The sequence below is a fragment of the Myotis davidii genome, unplaced genomic scaffold (assembly GCF_000327345.1).
Source record: "Myotis davidii unplaced genomic scaffold, ASM32734v1 scaffold189, whole genome shotgun sequence".
NCBI classification, from domain to species: domain Eukaryota; kingdom Metazoa; phylum Chordata; class Mammalia; order Chiroptera; family Vespertilionidae; genus Myotis; species Myotis davidii.
Genome location: NW_006383017.1, coordinates 2,445,392 through 2,457,653, shown reverse-complemented (window position 1 = coordinate 2,457,653; position 12,262 = coordinate 2,445,392). Strand labels below are relative to the sequence as shown.

The window sequence follows — 12,262 nt, the reverse complement described above, 5'->3', positions numbered from 1 at the left end:
CACCCTTTGTAATAAAAACATAAATTAAAAAAATAAATAAAAAAAATCAATTGTATTTCTGTATACAGCCAATGAACATGCTCACAATTATGAAATACTTATGTATACATCTAATAAAACATTTACAGAGCTTATGTGCTAAAACTGATACAATGCTGATGAAAGAAATCAAAGAAAATCACAATAAGTGGAGAGACATACCATGATTTGGAAGTCACAGCATAGTAGAAGATACCAATTCTCCCCAAATTGATACACAGATTTAATGTAGTTGCTATAAAAATCCCAGCATAATTTTGCTGTATATACAAGATCATGCACATACGAAAACCAGGAACTAGAGTAGCTAAAACAATATTGGCTGTTCATGGAGGAATAGATACATCAAGGGGTCAGAATAAGGAACCCCCAAAACAGACCCAACTGGTTTCTGACAAAGTGCAATGTTCCTCAATGGAATAAAGAAAGTCTTTTCAACAAGTGGTCCTGAAGCAACTGGTAAAAAATGAACCTAAAAATAAGTCTCACAACTTACATAAAAAGTAACTTAATATGTATAATGGACTTATATGTAAAACTATAAAACTTTTAGGAGAAAACATAAGAGACTGTGTGTAGGATCTAGAGCTAGGCAAAGAATTCGTAGACTTGTTACCAACACACTCCATAAAAGGAAGAAACGATACATTAGATTTCATTAGAATTAAGACTTTTGTTCTGTGAAAGACCCTGTTAAGAGGAAGCAAAAACAAGCTACAGACTAGGAGAAAATATTTGCCAGCCACATATCTACCACTCCTGAGAAAGAACAGGTATCTAGAATATACAAAGACCTCTCAAACTCAACAGTAAAAAAACAAACCACCCAATTAGAAAATGTGCAAGTTATGAAGACAAGTCATTGAAGAGGTTATACAGATGGCAAGTAAGCACATGAGAAGATGTTCAACATTATTAGCTATCAGGGAAATGAAAATTAAAGCCACAGTGATATGTGACTATACACCTATCTGAATGAGTAAAATTAAAAAAATAGGATGCAGAGAGATTGAGTTACTCATATATTGCTGGTGGGAATGGAAAATGGTACAGCCATTTGGGAAACTAGTTTGTCAGTTTCTTTTAAAAATAAATATGCACTTACCTTTCTCCTGGACCTTTATCCCAAGAACATGAAAATTTATGGTCACACAAAAACCTGTTCATAGAAGCTTTATTATTATAAACCCCAGACTGAAAACAGCCCAAGCCCCAGACTGAAAACAGCCCAGGTGCTCTTGACTGGGTGAATGGTTAAACCAACTGGTTCATCCATATCTTGTAATGCTGCTTGGCAATGAACCATTGACGCATGCAACCACTTGGCAGCAACTACTTGGTTGAATCTTCGGAGATTTAAGCTGAGGGGAAAAAAGCCAATCCCAAAGGATTACATACTGTGTGATTCCATTTATATAACTTTCCTGAAATGACAAAATCATATAAATGGTGATGGGGTGGGAAGGAGATAGGTGTGGCTATTGAAGGGCAATGAGGGGGCGGGGGTCCCTGTGGGGATGGGATATTCTGTATCTGACTGTTTCAATGTTGATATCCTGGTGTGCTATTGTTGTATATTTGCAAGATGTTACCATTGGGAGAAATTGGGTAAAGGGTACATGGAACCTCTGTATTTTTTCTATGAACTTGCTTGTGAGTCTACAATTATGTCAAAATAAAAGGCTTAATTTAAAAAAGGGGAGAAGAAGCTGCTCTCCTGGGCCAAACAGTCACATTAAACCTGAGCTTTTCCCATTATTCTATCTTGCCTCCTAAATCTTAGCACCTTTTAGAGCATCCTAGCAGGTGACTGAGTTTGTCTGCAGAGTAGTGGGTAAGGGTTGGGCTCTGGGGTTGGAGAGTTTTGTATTTGAAGTGTAGAAATTTAAAAAAAAATAGCTTTCCTTCTGCCTTTCTAAATTTTTTCTGGCTGGACTAGTAATCAAATTAACATGAGACAGATTAACAGGAGAAAATTTATCATGTGTGTACACAAGGGGGTTCCATGAGAATATGAGACCTGGGACAGATCTGCAGTTAAGGCTTCTGTGCCATCTGGAGCTAAGAGAAAGGAGGAGGTTGTGGATTGAGACTTCAGAGCGCAGGATGGCAATTCACCCACAGATAGAAAAGCAAAAGTTTGATAGATAAAATGTTTGTGCGGCTATTTTTAGCAATGGGACACAGAGGACTTTGCTACGCTCCTCCCTTTCCATTACACACTGGTTGGTATTAAACCCTAGCGTCTGTGATGACATCTCCCTTCCTGGCACAAGCTCTCTAAATTCTTTCAGGCAGTTAAAGGAAGATCAAAGGTTCTTTCTGAGTTTTTATGTTTTTAAATTTTTATTTACTTACTTTTTAATTACAGTTGACATTCAATGTTATATTAGTTTTAAGTATACAGCATAGTGGTGATACATTTTCTGAGTATTTGTTTCTTAAAAATAACCAACTTAAAATAATCACTATCCCCAAAGGCATATTTTAGGGGTTGCAAATTCTGCTCCCCTCAGGATCCTGACCCCACCACTCAGGGCCAGGTGGGAAAACTACTTACCTCTCTTCTCCAGCATGGTAATTTCTCCGCATAGCTTATAAAGACTGCATTATAAAGATTACAGGAGATGTGGCAGAGAATGGAAAGTTCTTGGCATACTAGGTGCTGTGTAATTATCAATTTTTATGATTATGATTTTTATTACAAGTATGACCTAGACCTCTGAGCTTGTTAGGGTGGAGGCACAACTGAAACTCTGGGAGGTCTGTCACTCAGTGCTCCCTCTTCTCTGCTTTGCTGTCTAATTGGTTAGTTTTCATTCATCCTTTAAAGTCTGCATGTATAAAGTCAGAGTCGTTAGTGGGGAATTTATACACTTTCCAAGAGTTTTTTTGAACTGCCAAGTCCAAAGATTTAGGATGTCTTGGTGCTGAAGTAATTGGCTCTCTTAGTCTTGCATTATAAGAAGTTCCCTTTCAGAGTCTAAGGTTGAGAACCGTGAGAGGAACTCTCACATTTAAGTAATTGCTTTAGGAATAACTTACCTTTTAAAAATGTACGCTATTCGACTTCTTCCTTCCCTCACCATACTGTTCTGAGAATCTCATTATCTATCTTCACAATCCTATTTTCTGAGTTTCTCCTTTTAACTGTTTCCTGGAGTGCCATCACTTAATACTGTTTTCTTTCCAGCTTATCAACTAGTTGGTGTACTTGTTAGCACTGAAGAGTTTCTTAGGAATGCAGAAATGATTTCATCTTATGAGAATACAGAAATGATTTCATCTTAGAGGAATACAGATATGATTTACTTTTCTACCTGTCACAAGAGTTGAAGCATCGTGAAATTGGCCTTAGCCAGCTACCTGAAGCAAGCTATACACTCTTCACTGCTATAATATTACTGCCATGATATCAACAGACAGTTCATGACTGGGGATTAAGTCAGAAAGTCTCATTAATATGTCGAATTAATGGCAAGATTGAGATGCTTTAATACCTCCTTAAATGTAACATTTGTTGTTGTTATATGAATTGGATGGCTTTAGCCATGAACAAGACAGAACTCTACAGTTCTCTACTATTGATAATGTAGGTGTCTTCCAAACTTGTAAAAATATTCCCCCTTCTCCTGGTAGTTAACCAGATAATTATATTACAATTTCATTTTCACAGCGTGGAGTTTTGAAACAAAAGAACTAGCAAACTCCCTCCCCCCTCCAAATAACTGAGAGAACATTAGGAAATAGAATTACAAATGTATTTCCATTTTGTCATAAAGAAGCTGAACATTTTTTTCGCACCAGAGAGAGGTCAGTTAAGCTATGACATTTCTCTTGGTTAGACCAGTACTAGAGTAAGAAGGAAATGTTCTCTTATAAGGGCCTTGTTACCTGAAAGAAATCTCTAATGACACCTGAGGTTCTAGCCTTCTCTCTTGTGGTCTCAAAGGTTCTCCTGTTTGGTTATTCAACTGCTGTACAGGAACGATTGTGCTGAGCTTCTCAACCACGGTTTTAAGCTCTCCCTCTCAAATGGAGATTAGAGAGAAGTAAGCAACTTTCACTTTTTCTCCCCATAATTGAGCCCAACTTGATTCAGGAGGCTTTGTATTCTTCATTTAGTCAGTCATCAATCAGAAGTTACTAAATGCCTTTCATTCAGCCCATGTTTGCTACCATGAAAACTGCAAAAGGTCCATTGGACAATTCCCAGACCTCAAGAAACTTGCCCTCTGTCCCTCTTTTCCTGTCCATTGCTTCCCCTCTTCTATCAACTTCCCAAAGAATTTGAGGCCGCTGACTAAGTTAAAGTTACAATGCAAGTAATAGAACAATTAATCAGAACACAGAAACATGACCTCCTTGCTAGTATAAGTTGGTAGGCCCCAAGGAAGAAAGGGAATTATTTGGCTTATGTAGCATTCCTTGTCTGACCAGAGAAAGAAAGCATCACAGTTTCTCCATGCACGTGGAATCTCTTTGGAATAAAAACTAAAGATAGAATTTATTGGTTATAAAGTTAATAATGACTTCAGTGCATTTTCCAACAGAGGGATTAAGTATTTGGAGGTAAGGGTGAGGACGAGAGTCAGTCTTGCTTACCGTCCTGTCCCAGGGCTCAGCACAATGCCTGCTCATAGCAGGTATCTGATATATAGTTGTGAACTATATATGAATGAAAGTGAACTATCCAATGGGCAGTTTGCACTGACTTCCAATAACAATGAAGACACACTGTCTACTCCATGCCTTCGAATGTTGTGTTCTCTCACCTTAGAAAGCCATCCTTCTGCCCCTTGTCTAGCTCCTTCCCACCTATCAGGTCTCAGGTTTAAATCAGAGTCCTTTGTTTCAGTATCTAGAGCTCTTCCCTCAGATGGAGAAGATACTCACCCTGTGAGAGTGTCTGGCTTTTCCCGCTTCCTGGAGTAACTCCCGGGAGGCAGAGATCATGTTTGACTCTGATCACCTGAGTATGCCAACCCCTAGCCCAGTCCCTGGCACTTATTAGATACTCAATATCTAATTGTTAAGTGAATGAAAGTAATTAATTGCCAAACAAGGTGGTGAGTTGTGCTTTTACTGAACTTAAACATTTTAAAATTCAATTCATTTAAAAATTTATTTAAAAATTTTAGAAGTTCATCCATTTCTCTCCACTCCTTGCACCCACCAATTTGTTCTCTGTTTCTATGAGTTTGATGTTGTTTTCTTGGTTCCACATATAAGATAAATCATGTGCTGCCGAAACCGGTTTGGCTCAGTGGATAGAGCGTCGGCCTGCGGACTGAAAGGTCCCAGGTTCGATTCCGGTCAAGGGCGTGTGCCTGGGTTTCGCGCACATCCCCAGTGGGGAGTGTGCAGGGGGCAGCTGGTCGATGTTTCTCTCTCGTCGATGTTTCTAACTCTCTATCTCTCTCCTTTCCTCTCTGTAAAAACTCAATAAAATATATTTTAAAAAAAAAGATAAATCATGTGGTTTTTGTATTTCTGTGTCTGCCTTATTTCATTTAGCAAATTGCCTATAAGGTTGCATATTGTTTCAAATACAAGATTTAATTCTTTCTCATGGCTAAATAATATTACATCATCTATCATCTATCTATTTATCTATCTATCTATAATAATTTCTTTATCCATTCATCCATTGATAGACATGTGTATTCCATATTTTGGCTATTGTAAATAATGGTAAACACATCTTTATTAATCAGTGTTTTTGTTTTCTTTGCATAAATACCCAGAAGTATTATTGCTAAATCATATAGTAGTCCTGTTTTTAAATTTTGAGGAACCTCCCTACTGCTTTCCATCGTGGCTGCACCAATTTATATTCCCACTAATAGTGCACAGGGGCTCCCTTTTCTTCACATCCTCACTAACACGTATCTCTTTCCTTTTTCATAATAGCCACTGTAACAAGTGTGCAGTGATTTCCCATTGTGGTTTTGATTTGCATTTCCTAATGATCAGTGATATTGACATCTTTTCATGTACCTGTTGGCCATCTAAATGTCTTCTTTGGAAAAATGTCTAGTCAAGATTTTCTTCCCATTATTTAATAGTATTTTTTTTTTTTTGCTATTGAATTGTATGAGTTCTTTGTATACTTTGGACAATAGCCCCTTATCAAATATATGATTTGCAATTATTGTCTTCCATTCAATAGGTTGCCTTTCATTTTGTGGATGTTTTCCTTTGCTGTGAAAATGAGGATAATGGATGAAAATGAGGATAATGGATGAAAATGAGAATACTGTTAAACATAATAAAAGTGATGGCGTTGATTTAAAAAAAAGTGATAGCACTATTCTTGAATTCTAACCATGTTCCAGACCCTTTCCACAAATTGCCCCCCTCATAACTCTATGAGGAAGGCAAAATTATTATCCCCATTTTGCCAATGAGGGACGTGAGCATGACAAAGATTGATGATTTAGGTAGAGTGATGCACTCATTTGGTTGATAGAGCCCAGGCCTCGAATGGACATTCTTAACCACTATGCAAAATTGCCTGCTTATGCTAGTTTGCTAAAGCATCATCAATTTATGACCCGGAGGAATGAACTGATAGTGTCCTCATTTGTCCCGAATAGTGTGATGTTACCTGTGACAACCCCAAATAGCAACAGCTCCCCAACATTTCATTGTAAATCTTCAGCATATCGTTAGCCAGGAGCAGAGAATGTAGAGTCTGAGGCCATATGATGGTTGTTTTCATCTTCAGGGTTGAGTGGGATGCTTTTTGCCCATCTTCTTTGGTGCACAGCCCTTTGCTAAATGCCCTTTGCTGCAGCCCATTTATAAGGAGTCCTCACGTACTTCCTTTGTTCATTTAGAAATCCAATGCTTATTGCGTGCAGAGCAGCCATCTATAATAATAAAAGCACAATATGCTAATTAGACCAGACAGCCGAATGACCTTCTGGACATCATTCCAGACGTCCTTCCAGACGAAGCCGCCATGGTGGGGGCTGAGGCAGAGGCAGTTAGGGGCGATCAGGCAGGCAGGCGAGAAGTTAGGAGCCAGTGGTCTCGGATTACGAGAGGGTTCAGGCTGGACTGAGGGACCTCCTCCCCCCCACCCCCCTCCCCCTGCACAAATTTTGTGCACTGGGCCTCTAGTATTATTATAAGTACTTCCTCAGATAAATTAAACGAAGCAAGCGTAGTAGTTCTGAACAATCTATTTTCCATGTGTGGAATCATGTTTATCATCACCCAGATCCAAAGGCAAAAATAGCACATTTGCATCAGTAACTTATTCATAACATCCCCTTCTACCTTGTTTGTTCTATTGATAGAAACCAACTCAAACCTCATCTGCAGCATGACAGACACAAAGGGATAATTTTAAATATTAGGGCTAGGATGGGGTGAAGCCATGGAGGCAGATCCAGAACTGCATTGGTACCTTCTGCCTCCGAGTTGCCTTATGTAGAGACGTGGATATGGCCAGATTTATCTTAATGGATTTGGCTAGCTGCTGCTTCACGGCCTTCAGGTCTCACAAGTAAGTGTGCATATAAGGCATTTTTAAACACACAATATTGACTCAATCTTTCGGGCTTTCGCTTTATGATTACCGAGCTTTCTTTCCAGTAAACTTTCTTCCTCCATGGATTCTCTCTCCAGGGAGAGAAGGAACATTCTTCATACTTCTAGCCTCTTTAAAGAATGACCTCCTTGTCTCAAAGAGGATCTTTTGGTTATTAGCAGCAAAAATTAATTATCAGAAAGCTAAGTGTTTTTTTAAAGCAAAAATTTCATTTTGGAGGGAGAAAATGTCTAATCGCAAGCCCTAGAACATACAAGGTTAATGGCAAACTTGCTTCAAGGACAGAAATGTGAAAAGCAAAATTGCTAAATCGGCTGAAGAACTAATCAAGCATATTGTTCCCTTGATTCTAGAAATTAAAATGAGCCTTTTGCAAGTGTTGAAAAGATGTCCCGGGCACACTCTCAGTTTACTTTGAAATGTGTGTCCCTCTTCCCTGTAGTTCCAGAGGCACTGGTATGTGCTGGAGATGGTGGCGACTGGTGGCCTCCTGTTCTCCGGCTGAGGCTCAGTGTCTTTCCAAGTGACAGATGGTCCCCTCTGCTGGCTGGACTTAAATTCAGCCCTCTGAGCTGAGCCAACCTGAGCGGAGTCACCACCAGCCTCACTGATCATCAAAACAGTTTTGAGTTTCATCCTTAAAACACTAACCATCTTGACCAGTTGAAGTGTTTGCTGTTCCTCAAACACACCAAGCATTCTCCTGCCTTGGACTTTTGCATCTCCTGTTCATTCTACCTGGAATTTTCTTTCTCCAGAGGCATCCTCTACACCTCATTGAATTGTTCCTGAAATGTTACCCTCTCAGTGAGATCTTTCTTGATCTCTTTGCTTAAAAATGCTACAACTTCCCCAAACTCACTATATTCATTTGCTAGGGCTTCTGTAACAAAGTACCACATTTTGGGTGGCTGGAGACCATAGAATTGATTGTCTCTCAGTTCTGGAAAACTGGGAGTCTAAAGCCGTGCTCCCTCTGCAACCTGCAGGGTGGCCTCCTCCACCTCCTCCTGCCTCAGTAGAGTGAGTGGGCTGCCTGGGCCTCCTGGGCTCACAACTGTACAGCTCGCCTTCTCCCTGTGCATATCTGCTGTCACATGGCCACCTTCTCACAAGGACGCCAGTCACATTGGAGTGGGAGATGGTTCTACTCCAGTATGACCTCACCTTAATTAGCTACGTCTCTTATGATCCTATTTCCAAATGAGGTCACATTCTTAGGTATTGGGGATAGGACTTAAAGTATCTTTTTTTTGGGGGGGGGGGAAAGGGCCCTAGTTCACTCATAACACTTAGCATCTCCTTTCCCACTCTGTTTCTCCGAGCACGTGGCACTATTCAACCAAACGCGCATTTTGTGGTTTTAGGTTTATTGTCTGCCTTCCCAACCAAAATGTAGGCATGGAGGTGGGATTTTCACTGCTGTAGAGAACACTCCTGGCACCTTAGTAGGAACTCAGCAGTCATTTGCTGAATGGATGATTATCTGTGTGCAGTTATTGCACTGAGCAGGCCACACAGTATTGTATAAACAGAAACCATTGGATAAGAAGGAAATAATTACCTTTAAACACATCTGAGGAAAGGAATAGGTGCTTGTAATTATGATCTTTTTATTTCAGAGAAGGTGAAGCAGAGGTGGCGGTCAGAGCCGAGAGGGCCTGGCAGCAGGAGGATTGGTACACTGCATTGTGGTTCGTGGGCAGGCTGTCCTTTCTGGCCTCCTGTCACTCCTCTGCCCCAGAGCTGCCCCTGCAGGTGGGGTGGGGCTCAGGGCTCTCACTGCCTGATCATCTAACTCATGCCAGGAACTGTGCTGGGTACTTTGTCCTTATTTTAAAAAATGTATCCTCTTGATAGATACACCCGTCACATGTTATGGCCACTTGATAGAGGTGAAAAGTGTATGAGATACAGAGATAGTAAATTGCTGGAGGCAAAGACCAAAAAGTAGTTAGCATAATAAATGCGAGAGGTCCGTCAGAAGGCTGATGGACTTTGGGGCTTTAGCAGGGGCTAAAAGCTATGCACCGATTGTTCTGTGGAGACAGTGGTGGCTGAAGGCCATCTCCTAACCTGATAATCTTTTACTGTTTACCAAGCCTTACCTTTGATATGTCTGTTTACTTTGCTGAAGGGCAAATGTGTATTCTAGTAAATAAAAAGCCATGGGTCCATAAATTCAGGGAGCCACTCCACTAGAGTGTGAGGCCTCCACCTGGCTTTTCTCCATGCCTTCTAAATTTTTATTTCTTATCTAGTGTATCCATTTGTTCGCAGCCCCTTCTCCAGATTCTGAATCCTTGTTGCAAAAGCTTGAGGCAGTAAATGGCTTACTAAGTATTCAAACTCGGGCCACGTGGACCAAAACCCCTGTTCCTTCCATTGTCAGATTTTCTCAGAGTCTGTGGAGACCAGGGTTTCAAAGCCAAGGAAGAAAAGTGACCCACAGCATACTCTTCAGACAGATGGTTTGGTGCAGACCACCACAAGGCAGAGAACTCTTCCTATCCGACTAGTGGGTCGGCCTCGTCTTTTTGAACACTACAAAGTCCCAGTGCCCGGTGCCAGGACTGGTAGCTCTGAGCGGGGTCGGAGAGGGAGGAGTGTGGGGAGGGGGAGCGATAATGCAGAGAACAGTCCTAGAACAGAAATGAGAAGACGGAGTGTCCAGGCTGCATTCTGTCTCTCCCTCGTGTGACCTTGTTTGAGTCGCTTAAGCCAGCCTTGAACCACAGTCTCTCTCATGCGGCTTCTCCACTAGAGTGTGAGGCCTCCACCTGGCTTTTCTCCATGCCTTCTAAATTTTTATTTCTTATCTAGTGTATCCATTTGTTCGCAGCCCCTTCTCCAGATTCTGAATCCTTGTTGCAAAAGCTTGAGGCAGTAAATGGCTTACTAAGTATTCAAACTCGGGCCACGTGGACCAAAACCCCTGTTCCTTCCATTGTCAGATTTTCTCAGAGTCTGTGGAGACCAGGGTTTCAAAGCCAAGGAAGAAAAGTGACCCACAGCATACTCTTCAGACAGATGGTTTGGTGCAGACCACCACAAGGCAGAGAACTCTTCCTATCCGACTAGTGGGTCGGCCTCGTCTTTTTGAACACTACAAAGTCCCAGTGCCCGGTGCCAGGACTGGTAGCTCTGAGCGGGGTCGGAGAGGGAGGAGTGTGGGGAGGGGGAGCGATAATGCAGAGAACAGTCCTAGAACAGAAATGAGAAGACGGAGTGTCCAGGCTGCATTCTGTCTCTCCCTCGTGTGACCTTGTTTGAGTCGCTTAAGCCAGCCTTGAACCACAGTCTCTCTCATGCGGAATAATTTATTACCTACGGAGATCAAGTGTGTGCCTGTGTTCTGTCCTTTACCCATACCAGTGCAGCCGCTAGCTCTGTCTTTGTGGTGGATGCGCCTAATGGAGTTGTCCCTAGAAGCCACTCAGGTCACTGCTGAAATCATCCGAATCTCTTGTTTTTGGTGTAGGTATCCCAGGACCACCTGCCTGCCTCTACCCTCTTGAAAGCTTTCTGTATCCTGCCACTGAGCACCGAGGAGGTAACAGTACTTGGAGAGGTAGCATTTATTTACTTTTAAATTTTTTTAACAGAGTTTGTATAATTGACGTACTACGGGCATCCTTATAATAGTAAACGTAAAACAGCTTTTCTCAGGGCTTGTTCCCTTTGAGAATTGACCGTCTCTCAACTTCTATTTGTAGCTGCCGTTTTTAAAATGGGGTATAAATCTTATGTCAATTTAGTAGAAGATTGATGATGCCTTCACGTTTTGAAGGAACCACTCCCCTTGCTTTTTGTGAAGTGTAGCCTGTGACCTGGTTGACATGTTGTTACATTATTCTCCCCTCACCAGACAGCGATACACGTTTAATAATTGGTTTGTGTAATGTCAGGGTAAACAGTTAGGGTCAGGTTGTTTTCTCTGCATGGCTTTGAGCATGATCGTGGGACTGGAATGAAATTGGGAGCAGCAGGAGGATGCTTCTGATATGAAACACATCTCTGAAAGTGGGTGGGCCTGTCATTGGCCAGAGTAAGTCCTAGTGGCCTGTGTTAGCAATAAGGAAGGATAAAATCTTATAGAGTCTTGAAGAGAGGGCAAACTAGTCCCTTGTCTTCCTGTGTCTTTGAGTGGTTTCACTGGCTATCTTGGGTATGCAGAAATGAGCTAATGTGGTGAAATTTCCCTGGCATGATGTCAGCAGACTGTGTTTGTCACCCCTCCTGGATTTCATGCAGATATACACGCTCCTGTCCTTTTCTGTCACCCCTTCTCATCTTCATTCCCTTAGCAACATTTCCCACTGTGAGGTCTCAGCAAACGATTTCACACATTTAGTAAATCAGACCTTGAGCAGCCCTGCGCCAGCACAGAAAAGGTGCTGTATTCCTTTGGTTGCTTCTAGTCAAGACCTTGTCTCCGGCTTCCACTTTACACTGCCTGCCTACTAACGGCTGACCCTGCCTTCCTCTCTCATTCCACAGTCACACCCCTGGGTTTATGCAAAGTTCACAAGTTAGGCAGGATTGCTCCTAGAATTTGTAAGACTGTGAGACATTGCTGCATCTTCTAGAAGTATCACCCAATGCAGATTGTGGTGGGAGGAGGAGGTGTCTTCGCTTTTATGTGTGCCCGACCTCTCTGCT

The 12,262-nt window shown here is 41.6% G+C and overlaps 2 long non-coding RNA genes across 2 annotated transcripts in view; one reads left to right on the top strand and one right to left on the bottom strand.

Moving 5' to 3' along the window:
• The window catches only part of LOC102767852, a 102,319-nt gene extending 101,115 nt beyond the window's left edge, over nucleotides 1-1,204 (bottom strand). Inside the window, exon 1 of the long non-coding RNA XR_436495.2 lies at nucleotides 1,145-1,204. This is a non-coding gene — a long non-coding RNA (uncharacterized LOC102767852). The remainder of the gene's footprint in view (nucleotides 1-1,144) is intronic.
• Nucleotides 1-12,262, top strand: part of LOC102768039 — a 603,801-nt gene that overhangs the window by 364,673 nt on the left and 226,866 nt on the right. The window contains exon 4 of the long non-coding RNA XR_436496.2: nucleotides 11,082-11,153. This is a non-coding gene — a long non-coding RNA (uncharacterized LOC102768039). The remainder of the gene's footprint in view (nucleotides 1-11,081; nucleotides 11,154-12,262) is intronic.